Source organism: Balaenoptera borealis, assembly GCF_965194805.1.
Source record: "Balaenoptera borealis genome assembly, chromosome: 2".
NCBI classification, from domain to species: Eukaryota; Metazoa; Chordata; class Mammalia; order Artiodactyla; family Balaenopteridae; genus Balaenoptera; species Balaenoptera borealis.
Genome location: NC_138867.1, coordinates 131,400,189 through 131,412,606, shown reverse-complemented (window position 1 = coordinate 131,412,606; position 12,418 = coordinate 131,400,189). Strand labels below are relative to the sequence as shown.

General features: G+C 41.2%; 1 protein-coding gene and 2 long non-coding RNA genes across 6 annotated transcripts in view; 1 reads left to right on the top strand and 2 right to left on the bottom strand.

The window, feature by feature from the left end:
• The window catches only part of LOC309622902, a 480,082-nt gene extending 468,559 nt beyond the window's left edge, over positions 1 to 11,523 (top strand). Inside the window, exon 2 of the long non-coding RNA XR_014241206.1 lies at positions 8,008 to 11,523. This is a non-coding gene — a long non-coding RNA (uncharacterized lncRNA). The remainder of the gene's footprint in view (positions 1 to 8,007) is intronic.
• Positions 1 to 12,418, bottom strand: part of LOC309622898 — an 843,724-nt gene that overhangs the window by 361,244 nt on the left and 470,062 nt on the right. The gene's annotated exons all lie outside the window — the stretch shown is intronic.
• The window catches only part of GRIA1 (glutamate ionotropic receptor AMPA type subunit 1), a 315,761-nt gene that overhangs the window by 245,557 nt on the left and 57,786 nt on the right, over positions 1 to 12,418 (bottom strand). The gene's annotated exons all lie outside the window — the stretch shown is intronic.

Sequence of the window (12,418 nt, the reverse complement as noted above, 5' to 3'; positions counted from 1 at the left end):
GACTTAAAACTAAATCAAACAAAGAAACTCTCAGTGTTTTAGACCGCTTATAAAGACAGATGGCACTATTTTTCTCAGTGTATTAGCTCCTCTAGTTCATAGTTACATGATCTTGAGCAATAACAGGGAAGGCTGGGTAAGGATCTATTTTCTAATCTCCACCCCATCCGCCACCAGAAAACATGGGAACCGCTAGGGTGAAATAATGTTCTGTTGGCTGAAGACCTACCCTTGCCTCTTTTTAGTCAAGAAGTCATGATGGAATGTAAGTAAATGAGGAAAAGCACCCACTTTGTTACAGAGATGTCCTTGATACCACTATCATTCATGTTTTTAAAAGTAAATTCTTAAAAAAGAGTAAATTCTTCCTAAGCTTAGATACTTAACTATGATGAATAAAGCATTATTTTGGCATCCCTTTAAACCTATGAGCAAGACCAGACTAGAAGATCTCTAAGGTTTTGCTGCGTAAAATGTTGTCTTGGGACCAGCAGCCTTGGCTTGTTTGAAATGCTGGATCTCAGGCTGCACCCAGACCTACTGAATTAGAACCTGACTTTGTAACAAGATCCCCAGGTGATTCCTATGCACAATAATGTTGAGAAGAAAAACTCTTCAAAGGTACTGATTCTCAAATATGTCTGTATATTAGAAGCATTTAGGGAATTAAGAAAAAAATACTGATGGCTTGGTCCTACCCCAGAGATTCTTACTTAATTAGCATTGGGTACAGCCTGGGTGTAGGGATTTGTAGAGGCTACTAGGTGACTCTGATTGAAAATCCCTGCTCTAAGGGACCTCTCTAGCTCCCAGACTCTGTGGGTCTGCAAACCTGTCAAGAAGAGCAAACATGAGCAACTAATTTAAATACCTTCAGGAGCCAAGCAGGTAATGTACATGAGTGACAAGCGGTGTGGACAGTAGCAAGCTGGGGAGCTTGGACCCTGTGCAAAGGAGGTGGCCGGCACTCAGCTCCTTCAGTGTTGCCTTTAACAATGGGAGTCCAGGCCGACAAAGCTTCTGAACCTTTTGTTTTTGAGAAGCTGGAAATCCAAATGTTATATAAATTCTCTGTCTCTCTTTTTTGTAATGCTGGTCACAAACTCAATTTTCTTTTCTCTGTTTTTTTTTTTTTTTAAACTGTGTCACCCAGGGTGACATGGTCCATGGAACACCAGTTCGAGACCTCTGACAGAGAGAAAAAAAACAGATTTACGTGTAGAAAGACTATAAGTCCACCCTAAACACAGGCAGACGATTCCAAAGGGTGACGCGTTTTGAAGAGAGCATGTAACTGCTTCACTGAAGATGAGGCAGGCTCTCTTGATCCTGTTGCTTGAAGTAATTAGAATGGCTGCTGTTCTTCCTCTTTCAAAGAGGAAACAGACACCTTAAGATATATCATGATCGGGGCTTCCCTGGTGGCGCAGTGGTTGGGAATCTGCCTGCCAATGCAGGGGACATGGGTTCGAGCCCTGGTCTGGGAGGATCCCACGTGCCGCGGAGCAACTAGGCCCGTGAGCCACAATTACTGAGCCTGCGCGTCTGGAGCCTGTGCTCCGCAACAAGAGAGGTCGCGACAGTGAGAAGCCCGCGCACCGCGATGAAGAGTGACACCCGCTCGCAGCAACTGGAGAAAGCCCTCACACAGAAACGAAGACCCAACACAGCCAAAAAAAAAAAAAAAAAAAAAAAAATTATATCCATCCCATCCTTCAAATGATTAAAAAAAAAAAAAAAAAATCATGATCATGGAAAGGCAATACCCGTGGCATGGCTGGAGCCAGGCCCTGGAAAATGCTGCTCCCCAAAGAAGTTCAAAGAACAGAGCTTGCACAAGACACGATAAAGCATGAAAGCATATAGAGGCCAAGGAAGGGGATGCGTTGTGAAAGCATGGTGGTTGGCTGTAATCTTCCTGAGACTAGGGTGTTCTGTGGCAATGGGAATATGCATGGAGCAAAGACTCCACTTCTGGAAGAAGGAGCCTTTGAAGGTGATTTACAGTTCTGATGGCTGAAAAGCCCATTTCAGATGTTGCACGGGACACCCGGTTCTATTTACATAGATATCTGTTCTCTTAAACACGAATTGAAATCCCATCTAGCCTAAGGCCTTTAAAGACTCCTGGGATATGTGGTCGTAGGAGCAGAAAGAGGGAGAAAAGAAAAAGTCCTTTAGGAATCATAGGCCTGATTACTAAGGGAAAGAATGAAATTGGAAAAAGACTTAATCTTATTCCAATGAATGCTATCATCCTCATAAATTTGTGATGTCTCTCTAGTGAGATTAGAAGCTATATGAGGACAAATCAAATCAACATATTCATTAACTGTATATGATCGAGCAAGGCCAATATCGTGCAGGGACAGCTAGAGCAAATATTATGTCTTCTACTTGTGCATATTCCCTGTAGAGTCTCTTAAGGGGCAAGAAACAGAATAAAACATAATAAACACATTACTCTTGAGCCAATTGTGAATAACAGCTTAGAAAAACACAGTGTCCTAAAGCAGTGGTTTTCAAAGCGTAGTCCTCTGTAACAGCCACGTCAGCGTCACTTGGGAGCTTGTTAGGAATATAAATTCTTGGGTCCCACCTCAAACCTACTGAATCAGGACGAATGGAGGCAGGGTCCAGTAACCTGTGCTCTCCCAAGCCTTCCAGACGATTCTTAAGCAGATCCTATTTTATCCCAGTTAATTTTCACAACAATTAATGGAAGTGGAGAGGTAGAATGTACAATCCTCATTTTAGAGTTCAGGAGCAGGTGACATCTTATGTCCAAGGTCAGACTGTTCGTAGCCAAACAAAGAAAACACCAGGCTTTTACTGCTTTGATCAGGAGGGCAAAATTTTAATTTTGTAGCATTAGTTGATTTGGGTTCAGTTGTAAATACATATGCTGATTTTTTCCACCTTAACCACTGTGTTAGCCCATTAGAAGGAACTAAAAAAATAAGAGTAACAATCCATCCACTTGTGCCTTTTACTTTCTTACCTGAGTACTTCTACTCCTTCTCTGCCTGAAATTTTTTTTCATCATTTAACGCCCACCTGCATGGGTGCCTCCACTGTGAAGCCTACCTCCACTCACCCCTGGTGAGGATGCATCAACTCTGCCTCATTTATACAGCTCTCTTCTTCCTTCTTTTTTTTTTTTTTTTAAATTTATTTATTTATTTATATTTATTTTTGGCTGTGTTGGGTCTTCGTTTCTGTGCAAGGGCTTTCTCCAGTTGCTGCGAGCGGGGGCTACTCTTCATCGCAGTGCGCGGGCCTCTCACTATCGCGGCCTCTCTTGTTGCGGAGCACAGGCTCCAGACACACACGCTCAGCAATTGTGGCTCACGGGCCTAATTGCTCCGTGGCATGTGGGATCTTCCCAGACCAGGGCTCGAACCCGTGTGCCCTGCATTGGCAGGCAGATTCTCAACCACTGCGCCACCAGGGAAGCCCTACAGCTCTCTTCTTGATCTTCTGGTACAGCTGTGTTTACGTGTCTGCTCCGCACAGTGGACTGTGAAGCAATGAACATATCTTAGTATCTCTATATCCCCCTAACACCTGTCATAGAATAATACTTTGGAGCTAGGAAGGAACAAAGAAAAGAAAACAGCTGCCAACTCCTGTAATTATTGAGCATCCACTGTGTCATGGGTCCTAAGCTAAGCTCTTTGTATACCTCATTTTGTTTTAATACTCAGTACAGTCTTATACATACTTTTATCTCTATTTCAAGGACTAGAAAATTTTAAAGACTGGAAAGAAGGTAAAGGAACAATCCAATTTCATAGTTAGTAAGTGGCCAAACTGGAATTCTTGATGTGTATCCTATAATGCCCCTCCACTTATTCAATGCCTAGAAAACCAGACTAGACAGGGGACAGAATTTTCTTAGTTGCACAGAGAGGAACTAAAGCCAGGTCAAGAGTGCAGACCTCAGGTCACTTTACCAACCACCCTGGCATCTCTCCTGAGCCTCATAGGAAGGACGGTAAAAATATTTTTGGAATTTCTGGATCACTTAGAGCATCGCTTTCATTTTATAAATGGATGGGCTGGCAAATTTGTTTTCTGACAATTTCTTGAAAAGGAGCCAGATTCATTTTCTTCTCCAAAGATAACAGAGTCCATGATTTGGTCAGTTTTGCCCACTTTTTGGATGCTGTTACCCTGAATTCTTTAGAACTCTTTTTTTTTCTGATTTCAGACCTCCAACAAACCCATTGTCAGCCTAATCTTTCTCAAGTCTATGACACTTTTCTTCTGGGCTCTAATCAGATTCTGTTGCTATTTCTAGGCAGGCATTAGGTTTTGTAGGGTTTGAATTAATGGCTTCCTTTCCTTTTCCTGGTGAAAATTCAGGGCTGACTGCTAACCTCGGAGATGTCCCTCCTGCTCTTGGAGGTGGCAGGGAAGTCTCAAGGACCCACAAGAAATAATGTCCCGGTATTGTGTGGAGCTCAATTTCAAACCTGACAGTAAACTCAGAGTCTGATCACTCTTAGAGCCAAGTGCCGGTCACACCTGTCATTAAGTGGTGATGGAAACAGGAGTCATTGATGTGTACCACCTCAGTTATCCAACCAGGCTGAGGGGTTGAGACTCATTTTCTGGTTAATTGAATGCTAACTCTTTATGTTCTTCAGAGCTGCTTATTATCTATAAACATCCCATTTTTGAGCTTTGGTAAGTTGTATGCTGTTCACCTAAGTATGTTGTTTTAAAAATACACAGGTGTCAAACATCTAACAATAAGATTCTGTTGAACACATTATGATATAGTACATCAAGGAATTCTATAATCATTTAAGTACTAGTGTGGATATTTGCTTACTTAAAAATTTTGTCTGAGTTTTTTTTTTTTTTTTAATTTTTACACTTTATTTATTTATTTATTTATTTTTGGCTGTGTTGGGTCTTCGTTTCTGTGCGATGGCTTTCTCTAGTTGCGGCAAGTGGGGGCCACTCTTCATCGCGGTGCGCGGGCCTCTCACTGTTGCGGCCTCTCTTGTTGCGGAGCACAGGCTCCAAACGCGCAGGCTCAGTACTTGTGGCTCATGGGCCTAGTTGCTCCGCGGCATGTGGGACCTTCCCAGACCAGGGCTCGAACCCGTGTCCCCTGCATTGGCAGGCAGATTCTCAACCACTGCACCACCAGGGAAGCCCCTGTCTGAGTTTTTTTGAGATATAGTTGACATACAGCACTGCACAAGTTTAAGGTGTACAACATAATGACTACACTTAACATTGTGAAACGATTACCACAATAAATTTATTTAACATTCATCATCTTATATAGATACAAAAAAAAAATGAATGTTTTTTTCCTTGTGATGAGAAATCTTAGGATCTAGTCGCTTAACAGTTTTCAAATATACCATACAGCAGTGTTAACTATAGCCATCATGTTGTACATTACAGCCACAGAACTTGTTTACCTTATAACTGGAAGTTTGTATCTTTTGACCACCTTCATCCAATTGCCCCACCCCATGCCCTGTCTCTGTTAACCGAAAATTTGTTCTCTTTTTCTGTGAGGTTTTTTGTTTGTTTGTTTAGATTCTCCATACAAGTGAGATCATACCGTGTTTGTTTTTCCTGTCTGGCTTATCTCACTTAGCATAATACCCTCAAGGTCCATCCATGCTGTCTCAAATACAGGTTTTCCTCCTTTTTCATAGCTGAATAATATTCCACTGTATATTTAAGCCACAGCTTCTTTATCCATTCATCAACTGATGGACACTTAGGTTTTTCCATGTATTGGCTATTATAAATAATGCTGCTCTGAACATGGGGGTGTAGATATCTCTTTGACATAGTGTTTTCTTTTCCTTTAATTGTTGGATCACATGGTAGTTCTATTTTTAAGTTTTTGAGGAAACTCCGTACTGTTTTCCATATTGTCTCTACCAATTTACATTCCCACCAACAGTGCACAAGTGTTCTCTTTTCTCTACATCCTTGCTAGCATTTCTTATCTCTTGTCTTTTTGATGATAGCCATTATAATAGGCATGAGGTATCTACTTACCAGCACGAAAGATGCTCATAATACAGTAAGTGAATATTGAAGAGTGAAAACCTTTACATACACCATGATCCCAGTCTTATAAACTAATTTTAGAAACCCAATAAATGGATAGTAAGTCTAAAATGATATGTATGAACATAGTAAAAGTGTTATCTCAGAGTTGTGTAATGATAGGTGCCTTGCTTCCTCCCCCCTTTTCTTACCTATATTTTATAAATACTTCCCCACAATAAACATGTATCACTCATGTATTTTAAAAGAATACTGTTTTTATCATGATTACACACAAACCTGTACACATAACCAATCAACAGTCATCCAAATCATTGGTCCTAAAGTTAGAATGTTGTATAAAAGTTGCCTGGTAGGGAGATTTTTGCATCTGCAGAAAACTAACATGGATTTTTAGTCCCAAATCTGCCCCCAACTACTGCTTATCTCTAATCACAGAGACCCTGGATCTCTTGGTTTCAGTGTACTTCTAAGTAAAATGGGGATAATGCCATTCACCTTACAGACTACTGTGAAGATAAAATGATGGGGTCCCATTTCAGGACTGTGTTTTAGAATCAAGAAGACATTAAAAAATACTCACTGCTGGACCCCACCTCAAGTCCTTCCAGCATAATCCAGGACTGATAAGATAGTGCTGGACTAATTCTTATGCACTGATTGTCATGGAGGTTCTCTTTCCTGGACACATGGGCTTATGTGGTGTGACACAGAATGAACTTCATTAATTAAAAATCATTGCACTCTTAGAGCAGGGAAGGAATGAATAGTTCTGCCATAGACTGGGGTCCTGCCAAGATTACCAAGCAGGCTGATATTGCTCAAGGAGGAGTAAAAAGTTAAGCAAGTTGATGTTTATTACATTTTGATAAAAAGTTTTAAAAATATTTGCAAACGAAGCAACTGACAAAGGATTAATCTCCAAAATATACAAGCAGCTCATGCAGCTTAATACCAAAAAAACCAACAACCCAATCCAAAAATGGGCAGAAGACCTAAATAGACATTTCTCCAAAGAAGATATACAGATTGCCAACAAACACATGAAAGGAGGCTCAACATCACTAATCATTAGAGAAATGCAAATCAAAACCACAATGAGGTATCACCTCACACTGGTCAGAATAGCCATCATCAAAAAGTCTACAAACAGTGAATGCTGGAGAGGGTGTGGAGAAAAGGGAACCCTCTTGCACTGTTGGTGGGAATGTAAATTGATACAGCCACTATGGAGAATAGTATGGAGGTTCCTTAAAAAACTAAAAATAGAACTGCCATATGACCCAGCGATCCCACTACTGGGCATATACCCTGAGAAAACCGTAATTCAAAAAGAGTCATGTGCCACAATGTTCATTGCAGCCCTATTTACAATAGCCAGGACAAGGAAGCAACCTAAGTGTCCATCAACAGATGAATGAATAAAGATGTGGCACATACATACAATGGAATATTACTCAGCCATAAAAAGAAATGAAATTGAGTTATTTGTAGTGAGGTGGATGGACCTAGAGGCTGTCATACAGAGTGAAGTAAGTCAGAAAGAGAAAAACAAATACCGTATGCTAACACATATATATGGAATATTTAAAAAAAAATGGTTCTGAAGAACCTAGGGGTAGGACAGGAATAAAGACGCAGACGTAGAGAGTGGACTTGAGGACACAGGAAGGGGGAAGGGTAAGCTGGAACGAAGTGAGAGAGTGGCATGGACATATATACACTACCAAATGTAAAATAGATAGCTAGTGGGAAGCAGCCGCATAGCACAGGGAGATCAGCTCGGTGCTTTGTGACCATCTAGAGGGGTGGGATAGGGAGGGTGTGAGGGAGACGCAAGAGGGAGGAGAAATGGGGATATGTGTATACGTATAGCTGATTCACTTTGTTATAAAGCAGAAACTAACACACCATTGTAAAGCAATTATACTCCAATAAAGATGTTTAAAAAAAAAGGTTTTGTTTACCAAAGGATAATGTCATAGTAACCTGAAGCAGGACTTCAAAAGTCCAAGAAGTTTATATTTTAAAGGGGCTTTAGTGATAATTGTGCCTGACCTCCCCAATATAGTTGTCCTCTCTAAACCTCGGCCCTGGCCACCTCTGCTTCAGTATCTCTGAGGTCCAGGAGCTCATGACTTCACCCTTCTTCCCATTCACTCTTTGGATGGTTCTGTGATAACATCTTTTCAACTCTTACCCCTGATTCTTCCATAGGTCTGAGCTCTAGCACATGGAGTCACATAAAAATCTCACCAGGTTTTCTGTCAATAGCTGTCAACTGTGTTACAAGTAACCCATCATTATTAATATAATCACCAAAGTTTCAGCCAAGGTACTATTTATAAATCAGAGCATATTTTTAGCTTATTCCTCTCCGATTTACTTTCTAACCTGCATCCATAAATGGGAGAGAAAAGGGCTGAGCTCCAACACAAAGAGAGTAAGAAGTAGCTGCATCTGTCACAGGAGCTGGGAGGGATAAAAGGTTGTTAATTACAGTTGATTACTGTAGCTATATAGCACTTTAGATATTCAGAGTCAGCTGTCATTCTTCATCGTAGGCTAATATTCATTAAGTGCCTACCATGCCCAGGGTATTAGCTTATGTGGTTAAAAGAGAGAGAAGTAGGAGGCATAAAATCGTTGGGGTAGATGGTTATGAGGTTTTTATACTAAAAAGAGAAATAATCCCAAGTGTTCATGCATTGACTTATTGATTCAAATGTTTATCAGACACAACTAAATGCTAAGAATAATACTGTGGGAAAAAAAACAGACGAGGACCTTGCCTTTGTGGATATTACATTCTGGTCTCTATCTCTGTTTACACATTTTGATAATTTAGTTCCCTGCCCTTCAACCACAATAAAACTTGGTTTAAAGGATCCTTATAGGTCACTGGTCCAAACACTGAGTCATCACTTGAACATACCCACTAATGACGGAATGCCGTAGCTGTGGAGTAGGAAAATGTGGCAACTAAGACTGTTAGCTGTGGGGTCAGATCTGAAATAGGGGCTGAGCTTGGGCATTTATTATGAACTGTGTTTCCTTGGGTCAGTTACCAAGACTGACTCTCAATTTCTTCACCTGTAAAATGCTTCTCCTACCTGTTTCCCAAGGCTGTTGTGAAGATTCAGTGAAGTTATGCATGTAAAGCACTGGCATAGTGCTTCACGAATGGCTGCTGCTGTATTAACTACTATTGCATTATTATAAGCATAACTTATCATTATACATAATTATTATTGAATTCCTCCATATTTGGGGAACCTATGAGAAAGGCCCTTACATCTTCTGATAAGTAAGTCAGCAAAGCCCTTCCTAAAATATTTTCTAAACTATAAAGCGCCAGGTGAATCATCTCTGTTACAACTAGCCGTAACAGAGTTTCTTATGACTTCCACCCATTTGACTTTCCTCTCTTTCCCCTGATGTTCCCTCAATTATCTCTGCTCTAGGCTCGAGAGTCTGTTTCTTTAACTCTTCCTCATTGGAGGAAGTCAAAACGCCTCCATTTTGGTGAATCTGTCTCAAAACACGCTGCTCTTGTAAGCATCTAATGTTCTACAAATTCATCCTCACACACCAAACACCATGTTAAACACCATTTTTTGTCATGTTGAAATGCACTTCTAGTGACACGTCTCAGTAAGTGATTCCATTCTTCAGAACACCTATTGGAGAAGGGCTTTTCCATCTTCACTCTCTTCTCTGATAGGAAGGAATTATTCATAAAATAGAACATATTTTATGATACTGATGAGGACACATTTGCTGTTAGGTGGGGTCATCATGCATTTAAACGTGAGTTGGCTGATTATGGTGTGCAGGCGGAATCTGGCTGCCTCCTTTTGTAAAAGTTTTATTGGAATACAGCTACACCCATTCATTTATATCTATATATTCATTTACATATATCTTTATATATAATATAATGATATATATCATTATATATAATACACATAATATATATATATTATATATTGTATATTTATATATATGTCTGTTTTCACTCTCCAACAGCAGAGTTGAGTAGTTGCAACAGAGATTCCGTGACCCACAAAGCCTAAAATATTTACCCTCTTGACGTTTTGCAGAAAAAGTTTGCTGACCCCTGCAGACCCAGCTTAGCATGTGGTCAGCTCCCATGTTGCTGAAGTGGTGAACTAACCCAGCACCTGAAAAACTACGATGAGCGTGGCATTCTTTCTCTGAGATACTCTTCTTTGCAAATCTCCTATGGCAGATTCTGAAGTGGATAGGTGGCTATGGCCTGCAGCAGAATACAACTGTCCCTGCATCTTAGACTGCCACGCCATCTTAAAGTCACTCAGACTTCACCCCCTTCCTGAAAGACACCCAGCCTGTTTAACACAGCCGTCATCCTGCATTATATACCCCCTTCAGCCACTTTAACTCAACCTTCCCTTTTATTTTCTCTGCAGTCGCCGGTGCAACCCAACTTATACTGAGCTTTCATAACTACCATCCTTCCTCAATTCTGCAACTTTTAAACTGCTTTCAATGTCTCTGAGGAGGCCTGGACCTTTGGTCCATCTCCCAGATGAATGCTCTTCCGCAGGGCTTCTGTCATGAGCCTGTATCTTTCACTGGCCCCATCAAGGTCTGCTGGGGTGGAGCAGGGATGGATTGAGTCTCCTCACAGTTCATGTCATCCTCTTAAACGTAAAAGAACCGGGGCTTCCCTGGTGGCGCAGTGGTTAAGAATCCGCCTGCCAATGCAGGGGAGACGGGTTCGAGTCCTGGTCCGGGAAGGTCCCACATGCCGTGGAGCAACTAAGCCTGTGCGTCACAACTACTGAAGCCTGTGCTCTAGAGCCCGTGCTCCACAACAAGAGGAGCCACCGCAATGAGAAGCCCCCGCTCGCCACAACTAGAGAAAGCCCGCGCACAGCAACGAAAGACCCAACGCAGCCAAAAAATAAATAAATAAATAAAATCTGTTTTAAAAAAATGTAAAAGAACCAAGTATTTTGGACTGAGAGCCACATCATAGATCACTGCAGAACAGGAAGCTAAAGATCAGAAATATCAAAAGGCTTCCCCAGTCACAGAGCCAGTTCCTGGTTGACTTGAAATCCAGCCCTCAGGCTCCCAGTCTGGTGCTCTATTGCACATACTACCCCGCTACTCTTTGGATTCTAAAGAGAAGTCACAGTTTTCAGTGATTTCATTTCCTTTGCATTTATCATGATATTGATCACATTGCCACCGACATCCTTCCCAGAACCCTTCCTTTGTCTCTTTCATCTGAGAAGCTGTTTTTTCCTCTCTGTTCTCCTCTGACCTTGGAACCTTCCGGAGATCCTGCCTTAGGTTTATCTAAATTAAATCTCTTCCCTGGACTGTTTACCTATTCCTCTAAGCACTTCAGTGCGGTTGATAATTTCTTTCATCATCTTCTCCTGTGCTTGCAATTCTATGTAATTTGTCATCAACCATAAATCTGAATAATGTACAACTGGCTTCATCTTAGATCATTGTAGATTTTAATAAACAGTGCCCATCTCATTATAGACCCCTATGGAGCTGGGCTGAGCTAATCCTTTTCTTTTTGATGTGGTGAGAACCCCTTATTTTGCCTTTGTCTTTCCCCGCTGGGAGGAGTGAGAAGGCCATGAGCAGAGGTGACCCGTCCAGCATCATCTTATCCATGGATGGTTGAGTGGTGAGTAGAAGCCACTTCTCTCCAGCTCACAGCCTGTTGCCAGGGGAACCATGCTTCCGATAATGGTCTCTCTCCTCCGGAACATCACGTCTTGCCTGAGGCTTCAGGAACAATGCTGGGGAGGTTACCAGGGAAAACACTGAATTCCACTCTTCATTACTCCACTGGGAGCAGACCTTGGGGTTCCGGCATTAGCTCAATTCCCAGCATTCACTTTGAAGTGACCTCATTGTTTGTGAATATTCCTAATTTTACTTTTAAACTGTCTTCTGGGATATAGAACACTCTTCCCCGGCACAGCTCCCTGACTCACCTCCTTCAGGTCCTGTTCAAATGTTACCTTACCTGAGGCTTTCCCTGACTACCTTATTTAAAAGAATGACACCCTCCATTCCCACACCCCCTAGCCCCTCCATGCTTTATTTTTCCCCGTAGCACTATGTATTCTTCTTGTTTGTGCTTATTGGCTGTCATTAGACTGAGGGCTCCATGAGAGCAGGCAATTTTACCTTATTTTATTTTTAATTTATTTATTTATATTGAGATATAATTGACATATAACTTTGTATTAAGTTTAGGCTATACAACGTATTGATTTGACACATTTATATATTGCAGTGTCGGTTAAAACCCCTATTTATTATACCACATAATTACCAATTTTTTTTTTTT